A 22,585-nucleotide genomic window follows, 5' to 3' on the forward strand; every position below is an offset into this window, starting at 1 on the left:
TACACTGTGTACATGGCACATCATTTATTCTGCAATTTAGAATTTTATTCTTCAACCAATAAATTTAAATTTTGTTGTGATATTGGTGTGTAGGCAGCCATATCAGTTCATTGTGCCTGGTCATGTGCTCCAGCACTTCACAATGGAACTGCTTTCAAATACGCTACAGTTTCTCCTATTCAATGTAACTGAGGGAGGCATGACTTGGTTAAGCCGGAATTTAATTTTTACTACTGAGTGCTGTTCTCATATTACCACTAGGTATGGCATGGAAGTATTTTTAGCAACGCAGTAGTCAGGGAGCAATTATCTGGTCACTTTCCGATTGTTCTACAGATGGGCTGCCAGGGGAAAAATTAAGGAGGGGGGGGTGATATCACTCCAATATGCAGTGCATCAGTAAAGAATGACTGAAGTTTATCAGTGCACAAGTCACATGACTGGAGGCACGTAGGAAACTGACAACATGTCTAGCCCCATGTCATATTTCAAAATTAAATGTAAAAAAAAAATCTGTTTGCTCTTTTGAAAAATGGATTTCAATGCAGGATTCAATGTTGGAGGAGCACAATTAACTGATGTATTTTGCGAAAAACACGTGTTTTCCCATGACAGAATCCCTTTAATAAAAGATAACAAATGTGGGCATCACTTCAATTTCCTTTCCCTTGTCGTATCACTGCTATTCTGAATATATTTGTGTAAAGATTTCTAGTTTTTACATCATTCCACCTTAAAGCATAAGCTCTGGGTTGTTTCCTCACTGCAAAGATTGCACATATGAATCACTCCACTAATTAATCCTAATAAGGCCTATAAATCTTGCAATGATGTCAACAGTGGGTTTTACATACTGCATGAGCTGTTTACATAGAAACAATTTCAGCCATTATTTTTATTACAGTGTTACTCCTGTCCAAATGCAGATCTAGTGGATCTCAACTTATGTTCAGTTAAACATAATATTTCCTCACTTGCAGCACACATACCTAGCTGGTTCTATAACTGCTGCATGTACTGTACATGCACACTTTTAAAAATTGTATAACCTATAGCACCACAATAGGTTAATTTTATACTTATACTTTATACTTATTTGTATTTTCTAATGGAAATATTAAATGAGTGTACAGTTATTTTGCTGTTGCTTTGATTTCCTTAGCTTATGTACTACTTGCTCTGTGTGTTGTTCAGACATGCATAAGCTGCTATTGTTCTCATATTTGTTGGCTGCAATCCTTTATTATTTCCCATAGCCTTCCGTAATAAAGACTGTAAGGGGGCATTGCCTATTGTGGTCTGATATAAATTTACAGAAAAGAATAAACAGATATAACCATAATCCAAGGTGGAATCTTTTTTGGGCCAGTTAGTAAACAGAATTTAGCAGATATTTTTCACTGAACACAGTACATGTCCCAATATCCAATGCAAATTGTTAAATTTAAAAAGGTGTGTGAGCTGTTATCTAGAATGCTCGGGACCTGGGGTTTTCAGTCTGAAAAATTTAATTTATTTAGGGTCCTGGACTTTGTACTGTTTGTCCATCTAGTTGGTGGACCGATTTTGGATATTGATCACATCAGGCAGTGTCAAAAGAGGACAGAATCCTGACAAGCTATTGTTCAAAGAGGCTGTCATGTGGGCCCCACACCTAGGTATAAAGTTGCTGTCTTAGTCAGGATGGTCAATTTGGCATAAAATATAGGTCATGGTATTTTCAGCTTTACTGGCCACTATCTCCATTTTTACACAAAAACCTTGAAATGCCTTCTTCTTCTGTTGAGCGTTCCTTGGCTCATTTGGCTCGCTCAGCTTGTGGCAGTGGCACGGTGGCAATTCAACTTTGCTTCGCAACAAAATGTGGCTGCCTCCATTGTCAGTGAAAAGTTTATCAGACTACTCAGTCCAACTAGCTGAGTTGATATGCAACACTGGGCTCCCAGAAAAACACATAGAATTCTCTTAGTTACTTCAAAAACTACCCAAAGATCTATCCATTTTCTATTTTTGAAAGTCAATTCAATTTACAAAAAAAAGGTCAAATTTATTTCATAAGCTACTATAGGAAGAAGAAAAACAATGCCCCAGCAGAATAGGGTATTCGTCTCAACCTCTGGCTGTATAGAGATTTAAATAAACTGTTGAGAGTATGATCTACATAAGACAAACTGAAAAACAACTATTTTTCTCATACATTTTTTCATTATATTTACTACACTTCACTGTGGAGGATTCTGCTGTATATGAAGGGACATGAGATTTAAAAAGGAATTTAAGTCATTCATAAAAACATTAGCATTTTTCTTTTTAACTCTCCAAATTTGCTGGCCCAAACGACATTACAAAAGTGGACTGATTCTTCATTGGGATCCTGCTTACCTGCACCATGTCAATAATCTTGCTATTCATTCACAACTGTAAGGGCTGACAGTGCTTTCCATAGTTCTGTAATATTCAGGAGGTTATATATTAAAAACTGAATTCGTCTCATAATTAATATAAAAAAAGCTCAAACAAACTCTCATGCCTGGTTTTGCCTTATTTATTAATAAAGTAACTTGACTAAATCATAACAGGAAAAAAAACAATAAAAATTGAGCGAAAACCTGAATCGTACTTTTTTGAGGACTTTTTTCACAAAGGGGGTTTTGCCCTATATTTTTGGATTATCAGGCTAAACCCAGCTCAAACCAAGATATAGTGTGATAGGGACATCTCCCATTGATTTATACATGAGCTCAACAGGTCAGAGATAGGGGATTTTCGGATTCAGGCTTTTTGCAACATTAGGGTATACTAAATCTCAAAAAAAAACATTTTCCATGAAATATGACTATGAAGATTCTCATTCATCCAGGTCATGGTATATCTAGTTTTTAGATTTACCTATACTAGATATTTTCCATGAAAATTTCTAGTTTTTTTGCAATTTGAGTTTTAGTAAATAACCCCCCTTAATGCTTAACATTTAGCTTAATGTTTTCAGCTTTATTTAGAGGGCTCAATGTATACAAAGAAGGCACCATTCTGTTTTAAGGGCTCACTTGCATAATTTGAGCTGAGAAAAAGTTTCTTAAACAATCCACCCTTGATGTTTTCAGACTCTGTGCTTTTTATCTTGATAATATATTGGTATATGCTGGTAGTTTGAATACAGAAACCTTTGGATAAGCTATTGTTGAACTCAAGTGGTGTTTATATCCCTTTCTAAAACTAACTTGTTGCAAGGCTAATCACCCCATGGGGCAGATTTACTAAAGAGCAGGGAAATCGCCAATTTACTAAAAGACAAGTAACACCTCAGCGCTGAAGAAGTTTTTCTCTGTTTTGCCAGGCGAATTTTTGCTCAGTAAACAATCGGTAATCTGCTAATTTATCAGTGTGACTATTTCTATTTTTACCCTTTTCGCCAAATTCTATTTTGCCAGTCAAATTCCAAATTTTGGATGAGTAGTAAAATGAAGCTACAGCCTCATCATATCCTGTATTCCAAAAAAAGTCATAAAAAAAGAAAACAAACGCTGTTGTTTTTTCATAAAGTGGGATTATGTTTACAAATTGTAACTGTTATAAATGTTATTTGCACTTTTTGAAGCTCATGCCACATTTATTTTAGGGTGGGCTCATGACCAAGGACAATAGAGGATCTCTATTGTCTTTATTTTGCTTCCTTGGACATTTTTAATAATAAGTGGCCACTTCCAGCAATTTCACCAACATCACTAATAAATACATACATATGACCTTTATATATCCACTGAATTTAAATTGGCGGAAGCGCAAGACGAGATGTAACTGTGCATTTTGATGAATACGCTTATTCGCCGCGAAATAACATCTGACATAGTTGCACGAAGTATGGAGGAGGCTTCCAAAGTAAAAATTTGAACGTAAGTAAATATGCTCCATGATCTTGCACTATGAAATCTTTCTCTAATCTAGTTAATGGTTGTTATATTGTTCTGGGTAGTGTACATTATGCCATGCTACTGTATATGTCAATGCTAAATTAATGCACAAACGGGTTAAGAATGATAGGTATACATACAGACTTCTCAAAGCCCATAGGAAAAGGTTAATTTTAGTGCTGTGGACTACAAGCATTTTGGTCTGACATGAGCCTCTCAGTCTTGATGAATGACAAAGTAGAATAATAGGCTATGGTTCCTATAGTAACCAGACAGCAGGGCTGTGCATTTTTTCCGAAAAATGAAGCTTGAAGAAAAAAAAAATGTGTCATTTGGTGAATGCAATATCAGCAATATGATATAGAAGCCAACAAATATATCCAACAGGCATTCACTGCACCTACTATTATTCAATTCTATATAACACTACACTCGCTGCACTTTACTATTTAGTATTTTTGTACTCTGCAATCCTATATACTGTATATAGTAAAAATCAAGATGTGTCTTACTGAACTATACTGCACAAGCAATTCCTTGACTTGACTTAATTTATTTTCTTTCCAGTAGTTACATGGTGTGAATAAAACTGCAAAAGCATTATGTTTTTTTTCTTGTGTTAATTTCATTTAATCATTAACATCTTTTAAAAGATAGACTACAAAGAGTGGTGGTAAATGGAACATTTTGTAATTGGACCAGTGTTGTTAGTGGAGTACCGCAGGGCTCTGTACTAGGTCCTTCGCTTTTCAACTTGTTTATTAATGACCTGGAGGTGGGCATTGAAAATACTGTTTCTATTTTTGCAGATGATACTAAATTGTGCAGAACTATAGGTTCCATGCAGGATGCTGCCACTTTGCAGAGTGATTTGTCTAAGTTGGAAAACTGGGCAGCAAACTGGAAAATGAGGTTCAATGTTGATAAATGCAAGGTTATGCAGTTTTGCAAAAATAATATAAATGCAAGTTATACACTAAATGGCAGTGTGTTGGGAGTTTCCTTAAATGAGAAGGATCTCGGGGTTTTTGTAGATAACACGTTGTCTAATTCTGGGCAGTGTCATTCTGTGGCCACTAGAACAAATAAAGTTCTGTCTTGCATAAAAAAGGGCATTAACTCAAGGGATGAGTGCAGTGCAGTGCAGTTTTGGACACCAGTCCTTAAGAGGGATATAAATGAGCTGGAGCGAGTGCAGAGACATGCGACTAAACTGGTTAGAGGTGTGAAAGACTTAAATTATGAGGGTAGACTGTCAAGGTTGGGGTTGTTTTCTCTGGAAAAAGGCTCTTGCGAGGGAACTGTCAAGGATTAGGTAGGGGGCGCTGTGGAGACTGAATGGGAAAGGGCGAGTCCTTGAGGCAGGAGCTGTATGTGCCTAGGGAACACTTGAAGGGAAAGCAGGAACAGGTTGATGAGGGCGAAGAGTCAGTCTGGATCAGGTGCAGAGCAGGACGGAGAGGGCAAAGATCAGGACTGGACTAGACTAGGCAGGAAGAAGAGGGCGACGACTCAACAGGAACAGACTGGATGGGGCAGGAGTGGAACAGGAACAGACTGGGTGGGACAGGACGGAGCGGGCGTAGATCAGATCAAACTGGATAGCAAGATAGCAGAGGGAGACTGGAGCAGGATAGCAAGACAGGAGCAGAAGGAGACTAGAGTGGATAGCAAGAGAGGACTGGAGCAGGATAGCAAGAGAGGACTGGAGCAAGATAGCAGAGGGAGGACTGGAACGGATAGCAAGACAGGACTGGAGCGGATAGCAAGATGGGACTGGAGCAGATAGCAAGAGAGGGGTACAAGGTACAAGTCAGGGTCAGAAAGCAAGAATCAGGAACAGGCGAGACAAGGTCAGTACAAGGTGAAGTCAGAGCAAGTTACAAGGTGGAACAGGAAGCAGAAATCAGGAACAAGCAAGGCAGGGTCAGGTCAAGGTCAAGGCTGGGAAGGTGCAAGATAGGGTAAAGCAAGACAAGACAAGGACAGGCAGACAAAGAGGAATAATAAGGGAAAAGGGGCAAGAGCTAGAACTACCTAGTTAGGGGCGCTGCCGCAGTACTAGGGAGAAACAATGCAATGCTCTGGCAAGGAGTGGTCCAAGTGCTGCCCTTAAATAGGGAAGAGTCAGCCCTGATTGGCAGATTGCAACTAGGCAGCAGCTGGGTTGGGGCTGCAGAGGACAAACATGCTGCAGCTGAGCTGGGACTGGAGAGACCAGGTTACACATAGCGAGCAACTCTACAGGCTGCTCACCTGGCCAAATGGTTAAGGTATCGAGCCAGAAACCCAAAGGTCCCTGGCTTGAATCCCAGCAATACCTGACAGGAACATGATTACACTTTACACTCAATCTCTTTATTATTTTAAGTCACAAATAACATGACAAGACACGATACTGTAGGTTACAGAATAATACTTGAATTAATCTTACAAAACAAAACAAAACAAAAAAAAAAAAAAAAAGAAAAAGAAAAGAGGGGGGAAGGGAACAGAGAAAGGTGAGATACCAAGTTAACGTGACGTTACCATATTCCCCTATCTAATGACGTGATATGGAGCCTAAGCAATTATTATGGGTATCATAACAAAGTGAACCAGGCCCGGACTGAGAATTAAAAAAGGCCCTGGCATTTCAGGTACACAGAGGCCCAATCAGCCCACAAAGAGGCCCAAACAGACCCCACCAGCCCACTAAATACTGACTTTCTATGGGACCTTATGGCAGCCCCTCTGGCATTTGCCAGAACCCACAGATTGCCAGTCCGGGCCTGAAGTGAACCACAACTTAAGAGGGTCATATATAACTGACCCATATCTATATTAAATGTGATGATAGAATAGAAAGTGAAAGTGAGAAGGAGAAAAAAAAAAAAAAAAAAGTTTTTTTGCTTAGGTTCAAACTCGTGCCCAAGTGAAGGCCCGAAGAGGGCCCATGTTACTAACACCCGTGTCTCTAGGGTCTCTATGACCTTACTATTAAACTCTCGTTAATCATAGTGATCGAATCTCTATTAGTGCATAAAGAGGAGAAGAGAAATAAATAAACAAATACATAAAAAATAAAAATAAAGGAAAAAAAAAAAAAAAAAAAAAAAAGGGAGCCCCCAATACAGTACAGTCCAAAACTATACATTTCACCTCAACTACTTGCATTTACACATGAACAAGTATTTTTATACTATTACAATGATAGAAGATTGTCTGGCATTCCCGATCCATACCTGTATTCAATCCAAGGATTCCATACTACTAGGAATTTCGAATGAGTATCCAGGAGGATGCTCATCATTTTCTCTTGGGACATAATCCAATCTATTCTGGATTTAACTGGCTCTATTGGAATTTGTTTTTGCTTCCATGCACTAGCTATCGTTCTTTTGGCTGACAGTAAGATAAATCCAAGTAGGCAAAACTGGGTATTAGTGAGAGCTTCCGGTTTTTTACCAAGGAGAGCCAACAATGGATCTTTAGGGATGGGAACCTCGAAGACTGAGTAGATCATGTTGAAGATCCTTATCCAGAATCTCCTAACCTGGGGACATGTCCACCAAGTGTGAATCATTGTACCTGGCTCCCCACAACCTCTAAAGCAATTAGGGTCTGCTGAATTGACAAATTTCGCTATACGAGTGGGGACTAAGTACCAGCGAAATAAAACTTTATAGTTTGTTTCTAGTAGGGATACATTATTAGATGACCTTTTAATTGAACTCCAAATCTGATCCCAATCTTCCAAGGATATTTCCCTTGATATATCCTCTTGCCAAGCTGACATATAGGGCAGCATTGAAGATGGAGAAGACCCAAAATACTTGTTATATAGCATAGAAACCACTTTTTGTATTCTAGGGGATCGGGAGCACCAGTTTTCAAAAAATGTCTCCCTATTATCCACATCTTTTACCTGCCAATATGTTGAGACAAAGTGATGCAGTTGCTGTGCCCTGAATCTTTCTGTTAAAGGGACCGAAAACCTATCGATCAATTTCCGTAAAGACAGAGGTCCTGAGGAGTTACATAGTTGCCCCACTGTTCTAATATCCCTATCTAACCACCACTTAAATCAGAATATTTGTAACCCCGGTGGGAACTGTGGGTTCTGGAACAAGGGAGCCAATAGACTTCCAGGAGTTTTCAGCTGAATATGTTTACCAACAGCACCCCAGAGTTTCAGAGTATGCTGTAAGCATCTGCTTGTCTGTTTAAATTTCCCCTCTGGTCGATTCCAAATAAGTGCAAGAGGGGAGCAGGGTCCTGTGAATGCACCTTCCAGTGCCACCCAATGAGGACTATCTTCCCGAATATGTAAGGTAAGAATCTGTGCTAATTGGGCAGCCTGATAATAATAGGATAGCTTAGGAAAACCCAGCCCCCCTCCATCTTTAGGTTGAAATAATGTATTTTTATTGACTCTTGGTATTTTACTTGCCCACACAAACTTTAATACCTTGGATTCAAACTTCTTAAGATGTCCTGATGGGATTGGGATCGGTAAAGTCCTAAATAAGTATAACAATTTCGGCAGAAGTGTCATTTTTACAGAATTTATACGGCCTATCCATGAGATATGGTGGGAGCTCCATTTCTCCAGAAGAGAGGATAGGGCCTTAAAAAGTGGGGGATAATTGTATTTAAATAGGTGATCATATGATCTGGTCAATTTAATTCCTAATAGCGAAATATAATTAGGGTGCCAATGAAAGTCGAAATTTAGTTTAAGTAACTTTTCCATATCGTGAGGGAGATTAATATTTAAGACTTCAGTTTTGCTATGATTAATTTGTAACCCTGAAATTTTACCAAATCTATCTAGTAATCCATATAAATTTGGAAGTGACGTAAGGGGTTTAGAGATGGTAAGGGACAAATCGTCCGCAAAAAGACTAAGTTTGTGTTGGTGACCCATTACCTCAATGCCAGCAATATTTGGGTTGGAACAGACCGCTATAGCTAGTGGTTCAATTGCCAGGTTAAATAAAATTGGAGATAGGGGGCACCCCCTGGCGAGTCCCCCTGTAGATCTGAAATGGATTAGAAACAGAGCCTGCTATATTGACCACAGCTGAAGGCCTATCGTATAACGCAGACACCCATGACAATAAATTTGATCCAAACCCCCATTTTCTGAGGACGTAATAGAGATATTCCCACGATAAAGAATCGAAGGCCTTACGTATGTCCAATTTAAGGATCATAGATTTAATCCCTTTAGAAACAGCATATTGTGTAAGCAGGATTAAACGTCTAATAGCGTCTGAGGCCTGGCGCCCCGGAACAAACCCCACTTGATCCTTATTTATTATAGACGGGAAAAATGTGTTAATCCGTGTTGCTATAATTTTCCCTAAGATCTTAATGTCTGTATTTAAGACCGAAATCGGTCTATAGTTTTTACAGTCGTATAAGTCTGAATCCGGCTTAGGTATGGCCGAGATTTTAGCTTGCACAGATTCCGGTCGAAATCGTTGTCCCTCTCTCAGGCCATTGAACATGTCAGTTAGATATGGAATTAATTCAACTGAGAATTTTTTATAGTACATATTGGTAAAGCCGTCGATACCTGGGGCTGTATTAGATTTGAGCTGCTTAATCGCCAATGCTACTTCTTCCACCGTTATACTTTCCTCAATCAATGAGGATTGCTCAGGGGAAAGTTGAGGTAGCTCAAGATCTTTAAAAAATTTGGGTATTGCCCCGGGTCCAGACGGGGCCGGGCAGGCATATAATTTCTGATAGAACTGCTCGAATGTCTCAGCTATCTTCCGTGGGTTCCCTGATATAGGGCCTTGGGCAGTCTTAATTCTATGAATCGGGGATGGATTGTCCCTATCGTTTAATTTCCGAGCCAGCATCCTGCACATGATTACACTTTACAAGTACTTTAGAGGACATTATAGACAAATAGCAGGGGACCTTTTTACCCATAAAGTGGATCACCACACCAGAGGCCACCCCTTTAGACTAGAAGAAAAGAACTTTCATTTGAAGCAATGTAGGGGGTTCTCCACAGTCAGGACAGTGAGGTTGTGGAATGCACTGCCGGGTGATGTTGTGATGGCTAATTCAGTTAATGCCTTTAAGAATGGCTTGGATGATTTTTTGGACAGACATAATATCAAAGGCTATTGTGATACTAAACTCTATAGTTAGTATAGGTATGGGTGTATATAATTTGTGTGGAAGTATGGAGGGGTGTGTGTATGGATGCTGGGTTTTCATTTGGAGGGGTTGGACTTGATGGACTTTGTCTTTTTTCAACCCGATTTAACTATGCAACTATATAACTAACTATGTAACTATCTTCTTTGGTTATGGATAATTAAAAATATACATTACATCATCACCAGCGTCTCGTTCTTTGGGTACAGATACAGTATGCTTCCATAGTACTAAGAATTTTCTTTCTGCTCCTGTTTATTTGGTATAACATTATTAAATTGTTAATGTATAGAGAAGGTGGTTAGAAATTACAAAAAGGATAGATCATACTAACGATGACCATAGCAGTATTTTAATACCTTTTATGGGTGAAGTCATTTGAAAATGTCTCGGTAACGTGACAAGCTTACCTCTCATGGCCTGAAACAACTTATGTTCTCACCCAGGTAGTAGTAATGCAAATGCTTGGAGCGAATGGGGCTCTATTAGCTTTGGGAGCCCGTTAGACAGGGCCGGAACTAGGGGTAGGCAGAAGAGGCACCTGCCTAGGGCGTAAAGATGTGGGGGCGCTGGGCAGGTTCCTGTTCAAAAGTTTTCTGCCTACCCTTTAGTCTGGCTCGTTCGCTCCCCTGCTGCTCGATTCCCTCCTCTCCCCCTCCGCCACTCCCTCGTCACACCCCTCCCTACGTCACTGCCTTTCACTTGCTTTAAAGGAGGTGTAAAGGTTTATTTTAAAAATCATATCTATGACATTAGTGTCCACCATACTGTAGTATTCAGTAGCTTAAAATTTAACAAAGCGCTACCTTACTGTCTGTCTGCTGTCTAGGGACCGCACTTCTCCTGGGCTTACTGGTAACAGGCGCCATATTTAAAATTATTCTCAACGAGCTGCCAACACTGCCCACAACTATATGTAGGAGGAAGCAGATGGTGCAGATGCACGCTGACTTTGTAATGTGAGCGCGCACCATGAAGGAAATGTGCTCGGTCTGTGCCACTCCTAAGTACACAGAATGTGGCTTCTTTTGGATACTGGCTGAATGAGGGGTCAAGGCTGAGGGAAGAGATCAAGGCTAAAATGTGAAGGCTGAGTAACGGGACAGGGGCGGGCGAGATCTGAATGAAATATGCTGCCAGTATGGAGAATTAAGTGACAGGAGGGGGTAGATCTAAGTGATATATGCAGGCAGGACTGAGGAGTGAATAGAACCTTACCAGAAGAAACATACCATGAGAAGCCGCATACCATGTGCTGAGGGCTGAGAGGGGATAGAGGATATCATTAAAGCAGGAAAGGTGAAGGGGGAGATCATAGCAAGATAGATAGAAAAAAAAGGTTTACTTATTCTCCCCCTACAACACATGCACACTTACGAGTGCGCGCGCTCACATGGCAGAGGGCGGCGGTAGCCGACTGGGTGCCAAGGGCGCTCTGACGGCTTAGCCCAGCCCTACCATTAGAACTTGCCCTACATGTACTTGCACCTGTCAGAAATGCAGGTTGAACTGGTTTTAAGGAATCTAGATGCTGTGTAACTACTAGCAGACAAACTGAGGCTAGGCAAGGACTGAGTTTAAACAAAGATGAATGAATAACATAATAAGTTCCTCTTCATAAATGTATATACAGAGCAGAGTAAATCAAAATATGAATACAGGCACGAGATCAGGGCAGGCTGCAGACAAGAAGAAATCCAAATAGCAGGCTGGGGGTCAAAAACTAGGGAGTCAGAATATGAGTGAACAAGGTCTGGGCTGGAGAAGATTCATGGATCTCCGGATGCTCAGGAACCCAAGATAGGAACTCAGGAGGCTTGGTCTCAGCAAAAAAGTTAAATGATCCAGCGCACGTAATAGGAAGAAGCAGGTTTTGAATAACCACTTAATTAGGCTATTGTTTGCAGATGGATTGTAGGTGGTGAAAAGTCATTCACATAAGCTGCTATGCTGAGTCATATGGCTCAACCTGTAGAAATTGTGGCCAGTACCACTCGGGTCCCTGATTCTAGAGGAATTCCTGACAACAACCCTGGGAATGTTGCAGTCCATACCTGCTGGAAAAATTACCATGGCACTTTGGTAAGTACAGGGTCATTTGTGCCCTGCACCTAAATGATGTGCAAGTTAGGGGGCAGGTGGGGGGATACCGATGTGCCTCTTCCTTCACCAATAGATACTGTATTGAGGACAGAGGCTTGCGGCAATTCATAAAAAGCAGAACACAAAGTGCTGTTTTGGGAGATTGTGCCCTTTTTCGAACTTTTCACACTTTTCTGTTTTGTAAATCTTAATGGGAAAATAAACCCTAAAAATGAACATGGCTAGAATATTGTGACATGTATATGGTATATATTCAGTATATTGCATGTCAGTCCTCATTAATTGACAGCAGCACAGAATACGTGCAGTGAATCAGCAAAAAAGAAGATGGGGAGCTACTGGGACATCTTGGGAGACACAGATCTTTACTGCTAAAGGGCTGCGGTTGCCTTGGGTTGTTATAGAAGCACAAAACATAATGTACAACATTTCTGCTCTACTTCTCTATTTTTAGTTCTCCTTTAAGCCACATAATTGATTTGCCTGCTAAAGGAACAATGGGTAAGACAACTGGATCTTCAAATGTTCATTTCATGGTCTTTTTTTGTAACCACTTTGTATTCTATTGTTCTTTCATGCATGTATTTAATGCACTGATGTCGTTTCAATAATGGCGGCCATACACAGGCTGCCTGTGTTTATTCTCTGCCTGGTTAGCCCAGGGGTCGAATGGATTAAGAGCATGCAAGTGGTATGACCATGTGTACAAAGAGCATGGTGCATTGGTAGATAAAATGTTATAACCTACCTGATCTCCAAACTAACTGAAATAATTAGTACCTGACTATCAGTCAAGATTGGCGGGACTGCATACACCTAATAATAATAATAATCATACCAAACTTTGCTTTGTACAGTATCATTGGTATGACCAGCTGAAAGGCAATACTTGCAGAAAATATCATATAATTTTTGTTTACTAAGAACGTAAAAATACCCGTTTTTGTAAGGCACAATGACAACTGTAGTTTGAAATAAGAATAACAAGACCTAGAAATGTTCAGAATATTTTTATTACTGCAGTTATGTGTGTGCTTACTGTGATAACTAGAATTTGCTTCTCCCAATATTAAAGGGCCTGCTAAGAAGATAAATATGGGAAAGTAGTCCCTCTATCCAATAAGCAATCTGGAGATTACAATATTATCATAACTCAGTGCAATTAATAGAAATATCTGCAGACTCAGATGTAAACTTCAAGTTTAAGTTGTTACAGTTCACACACACAGACACACATCATTAAAGGGGATGTAAAGGCAAAAAAATAAAATCCCATTTTTACTTTCTTCAATGAAAAAGAAAACTACCGTATCTCCAATATACTTTTATTAAAAAAAAATGTGTTCTGTTTTTATAAGAAATCTGACTGTATGCAGTGAAATTCCCACTTCATTTACTTGCTCTGACTGCTGTGGATAGGAAACTTCAGACGTCCCTAACTGCTCTGCAGGGAAAGATCATACTTACGAACAGCAGGGGGCAACCCCCCTCCTTACTTCCCAGCAGAACTCAAGCAGCTATGTTTGTTTCCCTGTAGAGCAGTCAGCGACTGTGCAGAGATTCAAATTGGATTTCATTTTTACCTTTACATCCCCATTAATGTTACCTACTCCAGTAGAAAGACCATGGAGCCAGATTTAAACAGATAAACTGGGATTCTTATTGAAGGATTATTTTGCTGCAGCCACTGGTTCTGCAGGGTTGGAGAAAGTATTTATTAAACAATGCAAAAACTATAAAAAAAATTGGATTACATGAAAACACAGGACCCAGTGCAGTCTGCATATTCTGATTATTAATCAGTCTTGCTGTATCAAATTTCAGCAGATATAATTTGACTTGTGCAGTTTTGCTAATTTATGATGATCCCTAAGCAGCCCAGACCACACTGAGCATGTGCGTAGTCTTGGTCTTGCAAAGATGTTTAACAAAGTTACAACATGGTGACCCCCTGTGGCCAACTTTTGAAAGCATAAATCATTTGTTTAATTAGGCTTGTGGTGCAGTAAGTTCATGTTTATGTTTAGTATATAAAATACAGCACTTATCTTGCTAGACATACCCCTCATCGCTAACATCCTCTAGCATTTCTTAGCTTTCCGTTCATTATCCCCTTTTACCTTCCTTTTTTTCATACCTCTGCTTACGCTGCCCCACTCCCTCCCTGAACTACTATAGCAATATCCATTTCCCATACTGATTTTTTCTTACAAAACTATAACTCATTCAATGTTGGTAATATTTATATTTGACCCAGCAGTTTTATAATTTACTTATGTCTGAATGTTGAGTTCTTATTATTATATATATCTTTACTCTCTTTTCAGTCAAGAAAATGTAAAAACAGCAAAATATTTATTATTGCTGTTATTAACATTTTCCTATTTGTAAGAAAAAATGTTCCTGATGTTCAGGGGAACATCAAACTTCATTCTATAATATAAGGGTGTTATATATCTGCCCAAAGTGAGTTGGAAGTTTTTGACCCATGAATGGAGCTGATCAATATCTGGTCAAAACATTAAATCGCGCAGGTATAAGTTTGGGCAGCCAAATTGGTCCGAGATCTGCATGTTAGGTGACCTCTCTAAACAAGTGGATCTTGAAGAGGGTTATTTATCAAAGCTCAATTTTTTCTGGTTGGGCTTTTAAAGGGGGAAACTCTGATTTTTTTGAGATTTATTATACCCCTAAGCTACAAAAGGCTGAATCTGAAAATACTCCATCTCATACCTGTCGATGTCCTGTAGAAGTCAAGTGCAGATGTCCCTTTTCAAATTTGAAAAGATATTGTGCTCTGTGCTGGGTTTATATCTGATAATCAGAAAAGTTTGGGGTTTTGAGGCAATAACTCGAAAAAATCAAGCGATTCGGTAGTAAAATCTGAAAAATTCATACTATTCAAGTTTTTCCATGATTTTATCGAGACTTTTCCCGAACCAAATTTTTTTGAGTTATTTTATTAATAAATATGGTAAAATCGTGGATGGGAATTTTTTTCTAGTTTGTTTTATTGAAAAAAAATCAAGTTTAAGTAAATTACCCCATAAGTGTTTGGCCGCTTTAATGCACTATTTCTAACTTCCACTCTTAAGGTTAGATTTATCAACATTTGAATTAGAATTTTTGCAACAATTCAACATTTTTTGCAGAAAAACTCACAAATTAAAATGATATTTTTAAAAACTCAAATGTGTGGTGTTCATTAAGCACAAAAAATTTGAAAACTGAAATGTAAAACTTCATCATCTAAAAGTTTTTAAGTTCATATAACAGTTGCTGGCAGTTGTCCTAGACACAATTCAAGTTTTTGCTTATTCTGTTTTTTATTAAATAAGCAAACATTCAAGTTTTTTTTTTAATTGTGAGTTTAATCAAAATGGAACAAACCTCTAATACCTCACTAAATTCGATTTTTGAAAGATAAGCCCATTAAAGCAAAACACTATTCCATGTACCTGCTTTCTCAGATTTAGGGGATTATATACAAAACAGTGAATGCAAAAATTCCTGCAAAATTTGTGATTTTTTTAAATAAAATCTGACTTTTAAAAAATCATGAATTTTTCAGAATTTATTTAACTTCCGAGGATGGAAAAGTTAGAATTAGAAAATCTGGCATCTCAGACCTGTTGAGGTTGCATATAAGTCAATGGGAGAAGTCCCAATGATTTTTTTGATGTGCGCTGGGTTTCGTGCAATAGCCTGCAGTTTTTGGAGTATTTTGGCAAAAAAGCATAAGAAATCGGAGTTTTCGGAAAAAAAATTGAAAATCTGATTTTTTCCCGCAAAGCAAATTTTTGGGAAAATTTAATAATAAATAAGCGTAAAAAACCCAAGCAGATTTGATCAGAGTTTGTAGCAGGAAATGTTGAGATAAAATCGGACTTTGATAAATAACCCCCTTACTGTATGTGTCTCAGAGCAGAACCTCAGACGCTTCTCTGAATGATGAGGCCAGGAGCTATTATAGATGGAGCAGAATTTTCCCAAAATAATTCAGGGTTATCTTGATCCATCTGAATCCATTTAATATCTTGGAATAAAATAAGGCAAATGACCACAGTTTTTGATTTTCTGAGATACCAATTTGGAATAACACTTGCTCTATTATTATGATAAAAGAATCCACCAAATGAATGTACACATATACATAGACTCACTGCAATATTTGACTAAAATGCTGCAGTTTACTGTTTTATGCCTTGTAATGCTTTTTGGATACTGTAAATAGGATTATTTGGTTTAATCTTGCAATATGTTGCATCATGGTACATTATCTCTGGCCACATGTTCCAGTAACTCCTGCTCTATCTGTGTAATCTCATTTCTCTGATTAAGAGATTAGATAGTGTGAAGTTCTTATAGAAGTCCTGTGGAGCTTTAGTCTTTTGGTCCTTCCTTGTTCAGGTTTAATGGCAAACAATAAAGAAATCTGTTTTCACTATCAAGTGTTTGTTTTTCTGTAAACATGCAAATCCAGTTTAGCTTCCGTTTTGTACACCAACCACCACTTCAGATGATAAGTAGATAACTAGTCACCAAAGAATTCAGAGAATTCATTGGCAATATAGGAGTGTCCCAGAACTAATGGATTTTTTTTTAGCTTCTTGACAAAAAATAAAGTATATGACTTCAAGCATTGCTTCCACATGGAAAGATGGGCAGTACCCCTCCCCCACACACACTTCTCACTATGGTGATTTTAAAAAACAAAACGTTTTTTAGACAAACATGAAACTTGGCTAAGAACAACTAAAAATTCTGCATGATTGAAAAGCAGTGTTCCTTTTTTAAGGGCTCTTATCCCCACTGAAGCGGTTTATTCAGTGCTCTTCTTCTGAAACTAATGCTGTCATTGTATTAGAGTCGCTGTTTCAGAATGGCTGGCAGGGTCCCCCCTTTAATGCTTGCCAACAGGCATCACTTTTGTGCGCTTGCCAAGCAAATTAAGGCAAGGTCAAATGGGGTTACTTACCGATACCAATAATGGTTATGCAATTATGGTTATGGTTATTACTCCCTTGCTATATCACTTTTAACGTTATTTAAAAAGCTTCAGATGGGTTTCTTTCCATCTTCCTCTGAAGCAAATAGCAGTTAGGCATTTTTCAACATCATCAACTATGTACTTTGTACAATACACCCTAATTAATCTGCACAGAACACATAGTTATTATTAATGTGTTATGTAGCATTTACCGTTGTAAATTTTTGGTATCTGTGCCAAGTCATGCACCTATATTCTCCCCATGTTATGCCTCCTCTTTTCTAGAGATTCACCATTATAGGTGTCAGGAGTGCCCGTTGGCACATCCGTCTCCAGCAGCGTCACATCCAAGATGGTGGCACCCATGACCCACATGCGACGCTGGCGCCTTGACACCTGCGTGATGATGTTGCGAAATTTGAAAATAAAAGGACTTCCAGGTCAGGGTTCAATGCCCGATTATAGGAATTGCTACCTGGGTTTCAGGGTGTTCCTAATTTGTTTCTGATTGTATTCCTGGACTTTGACTCTTGCCTGAACCTGTTTTGACGATCCTTTGCTGCCTGCCAATTGAACTACTGCCTGGAATTGACTACGATTACTCTTGAACCCTTCTTGATTACCGTAAACTTGAACTTTGTCCTGAAGCTTCCTCCTTGGTCCGGACTACTCCACTAGGTGCCGATAGGCCCTGGACAGTATAATCGAGCCATGGACCCCATTGAGGAAGCTCCACTTGACGTGGAAAGAATGCTCCGGGGTTTGGTGTCCCGCATGGAAGCTTATGAAGCTCAGCAGATCCGCATTAAGCAAGTACTTGATACTCTTCGCTTCTGTACGCCTTCTGTGTCTCCGGTCACCGGAAATCCTCCCGCAGCTGTTACTCCTCCTTCAACGGCTTTATCGCCTGGTGAGCCCTGAATTCCTCCACCGCCTTGCAACTATGGGGATCATCAAGCCTGCAGAGGTTTCGTGACACAGCGCCTCATCCAGTTTGAGTCTCAACCCTCGCATTACTCCTGTGAATGAGCCAAGGCGGGGTATGTGATGTCCAGATTGGAGGGTAAACCGCTAGAGTGGACAACACCTCTCTGGGAGAAGAATTCTTCTTTGACCTTCGATGCCAAGGCGTTTCTTTAAGCTTTCTGAACGGTGTTTGTTGCCCCAGGTTGTGTCGCTAATGCCCCTTCCTACCTCCTACAGATCTGGTAGGGGAATCACAGTGCCAGTGAGTACGCTAGAACCTTGATGGCCAAAACCAACTGGAATAAAGAGGCTTATGGAGCCGTCTTCTATCAAGGGTTACCAAGCAGACTCAAAGATGATCTAGTTACCAAGGATCTCCCTGAGCAATATGAAGACCTGATTGCCCTCGCCTTCAAAGTAGACCAATCCGATAAGGAGCGCAATAGTAGATTCCCGCCTGTCCTGGCACCACCCTTCCAGAGACCCCTCCTTCCTGCTCCTCCTCCTGTCACCTCCCCGAAGGAACCTATGCAGATTGGTCAGACCACTCCGAACAGCAGAAACGGAGACGACTGGCTGGACTATGCCTGTACTGTGGCGGTAAAGCCCATTTTGTCAGCAACTGTCCCTTAAATTCAAACTATGGAGTCATGAAGGCTTCCCAGCAGTTCAGAATTTAGAACAGTTACAAAACTACTGTGAGCAGTCGAACAAAAGTCTGCTGTTTTGGGTGTTAGAGCTTTAGAAACAGAGATGATCCCAACACACCTCTTAATTGTTAAACTCCAATGCAAAGTGCAATAAATTAATAAACCTAAAATGAATGGCATAGGTATAGGATCCGTTATCTGGAAACCAGTCATCCAGAAAGTTCTGAATAATGGAAAGGCTGTCTTCCATAGATTACTTTATAATGAAATAAATCACATTTTTTAAAATGGTTTCCTTTTTCTCTATAATAATAAACAGTACCTTGTACTTGATCCCAACTTAGATATAATGGGGGTCATTTATCAACACTGGGCAAATTTGCCCAGGGGCAGTAACATATGGCAACCAATCAAATTGCAGCATCCATTGTTCAATTCTGATTGGTTGCTATAGGTAACTCCCTATGGGCAAATTTGCCCAGTGTTGATAAATGAGCCCCAATGAATCTTTATTGGAGGCAAAACAATCCTATTGAGATTAACTCATGTTTAAACTATATTTTGATACTAAAGGCATGGAGATCCAAACTATAAATTATTAAATAAATTATTAGAAAGATCTCTTATCAGGCTTTGTGATTCATTCTTCCATATCTCTCTTCTCTGATTTGATTTTTTTGCAAAATGTGTTATATTATTTCTAAAGTTAGTTTAAATGGGAGCACCTTCCATCAAAAGGAGAAACAAAAAGTGGTGTGCAGGTTCAAGTATAATTGGCATAAGTGAGAGACAGAAAAGAAAAAGAATGACCCATTAAAGCTGCACCTTTCCATGATATTTGTCCCTCGTTATCTGCCTAATGTATTAAACGTAACTTTTATTAATAGTATAAAACCAGGTATATTCATCTATAAAAACTCATAAATAACGCGCTGATAGAGAACACAAATTAACAGATCCCAGGTGCGTTATAAAGATTGGTATTGAGCCTGCCTGACCGTTAAATGAAACACTAAACTGTTGTAACAGCAACTGGCAGTGCTAATGGGAAGCTGCCTGGTTGACTGCACCATACGATTAGACATGCCCTCCCACCCGATCATTGTCTCATTTTTGCAAAAGTTCCAATGCCCTGCCTATAGAAACTTAAAAGAAGATAAAAGTGTGCCTGACAAGTGTTTCGCTCCATATCCCCAAGCTTTATCAAAGGCTCTCTGGTGCCACTGCCTATATAGTTTTTTGTTTCTTTATTCTGGACATACCTGGTTTTATACTATTAATAAAAGTTACGTTTTATACATTAGGCAGAGAACAAGGGACAATTATGGTGAGAAGGTGAAGCTTTAATGGGTCATTCTTTTTCTTTTCCTGTCTCATATTATTTCTAGTTACTTTGTCTGTGTGTGACTTACTTTTTTTTCCATTTGCTTAAACCATCATACCAAGCTAATTTTTCAATGCTAATATCAGGCTTTCTGCTTAGCAGCTCTCATGCAGGGTAATTTTATTAGCAGCCATAGGTGCAGTTAGTCAGGTTTTTCCCATAATGCAACATTCCCCCCCAGAATTCTAGCCTCATTGTGGATGCAACAGGGCTGCAACTGTTTCTGATATCTGCCTGGCAGACGTGTGTGCCATGCGAATGATGTCTGTGCCCATTTCTTTAGGTACCTCTTTCTGTTTTGCCTTAGCAGTAATTCAGAATGGATAAAATGGCTTTAAAAACATACATTTTGGGGGATAAATACTACTCCATCGATATCAGAAGACAAACTAGAATACATTATAGAGGTTATGTTTCTGTGAATATGTGGTGTTCATGCAAATGGCCTGTAGATGTCACTGTGCTCATACTTATACTGTGCATACTTCCTAGTAGCTTAAAAGTGAAAGTTACTGTTGTGTAATGCCTGCATGAGAGCCTGCTAATAAAGCACTGTTATACTCTGCTCATCCTCGGCTACCAAAAACATAACAAATCTACAGTCTATAGGAGCATCTGTAAAAGGACCGACAATATCAATAGCAAGTTTTTCCCATGCTGAATCAGGAAATGGTACTGGTTTTACATCTGGTCTCAACTTGGTCTCAACTTAACTTGGTGTACAAATGAAATTGCATTTGTTTCTCATATACCATCAGCTACAGTAATAACATTTCTGTCTACAGTCTTCAGCAGAGAAGGTAATCCAAAGGAGTTAATATCAGACAATGGACCACAGTTTGTCTCATATGAGTTTGAATTGAGAGAGAGGAATATTGTGCATAGGAAATCATCAGTGTATTACCCACAATCAAATGGAGAAATTCAACAGAAGTCTGAAGAAGCACTACAGACAGCAATTCTTACTGGGAAATCTTGGAAAGTATTTACAAGAGAGTTCCTACATAACTACAGAGCAACGTGCCATGCAACAACCCAATCATCTCTAGCTGAATTATTACATGGCAGACAGATGCGCACTAAGTTACATGTTGCAGACATCAAACTTCCACAAAATACTGTGCCTACAAAATCATCTACTGCTGACATTGTGAAACGTCACCAAGCCAAATGCAAGGCTTATACGGACAGAAAACATGGTGCCAGAGAAGTACACTTTCAGCCTGGATCTTTAGTCAGAATTAAGAAACCTGGAATACTGAAACAAGGACAATCTAAATTTACTACACCACTTGAAGTGAGACGCCAGCAAGGACCATACACATATGAACTGTCTGATGGACGCAAATGGAATGCAAGTCTTCTAGCTGCTGTTAGATATGACTTTGGAGCAGGCCTGGACTGAGAATTAAAATAGGCCCTGGCATTTCAGGTACACAGAGGCCCAAACAGCCCCCACCAGCCCACTAAATACTGACTTTCAATGGGACCTTATAGCAGCCCCTCTGGCATTTGCCAGAACCCACAGATTGCCAGTCCGGGCCTGCTTTGGAGAAGCTCCATTTGATGGACATTTTCCTACTCCTGATGTCAACTGCAATAGGCCTGAAGAAAGTGAACCTATAAGGCGTACTGAGAGAATCAGAAAACTACCTGCATGGACCCAGGACTATGTGATGTGAATAATGTATATTATTGCTTTAAGATGCGTTGTTGTTATTGCATTTGCCCAAATGCTTTCCTACTATAGGGGGAATATGTGGTGTTCATGCAAATGGCCTGTAGATGTCACTGTGCTCATACTTGTGCATACTTCCTGGTAGCCTAAAAGTAAAAGTGAAAGTTACTGTTGTGTAATGCCTGCATGAGAGACTGCTAATAAAGCACTGTTATACTCTTCTCATCCTCGGCTACCCAAAGCATAACAGATAAGTTTACCAATAACTTTGGATCACATGCAAAAAAAAAAATGTTGTTTAAAACATCTTATGAATGGCAAATATTAGTACTAGATTCAAAAAAGCAGGAAGGGGAGCCACTCAAGAACACAGTCAATAAGAACACAGCTGGGCTGCATCTCCTGATGCCTCCATACAGAGAGCAACATCCCTGGGGGGGGGCACAGGTTCTGTTGATTGAGCACTAAGGCATACGTTTATGCACCTTAGTGCTCTTGTACTTGCACACCCAGACTTGTAAATGAGCCCTCTGATGTATACTATAGAGAAAGTGCATTTGTAGGCAATCTGTTTTCCCATATCATAGCGTTAACCCTGTAAATGTAGGTATAGTGTCTTTGCAGGATTTCATTTTCTCTGTTGACAACATAGTACCTACTTAGTTGGTGGTTAAAATGGTTTAGTAAGTGTTGCCTCTCTGTTACATTTCTTAACTAGAAACAGAAAGAGGCAGTACTGAT

The sequence above is a fragment of the Xenopus laevis genome, chromosome 7L, assembly GCF_017654675.1.
Source record: "Xenopus laevis strain J_2021 chromosome 7L, Xenopus_laevis_v10.1, whole genome shotgun sequence".
Lineage (NCBI taxonomy): Eukaryota > Metazoa > Chordata > Amphibia > Anura > Pipidae > Xenopus > Xenopus laevis.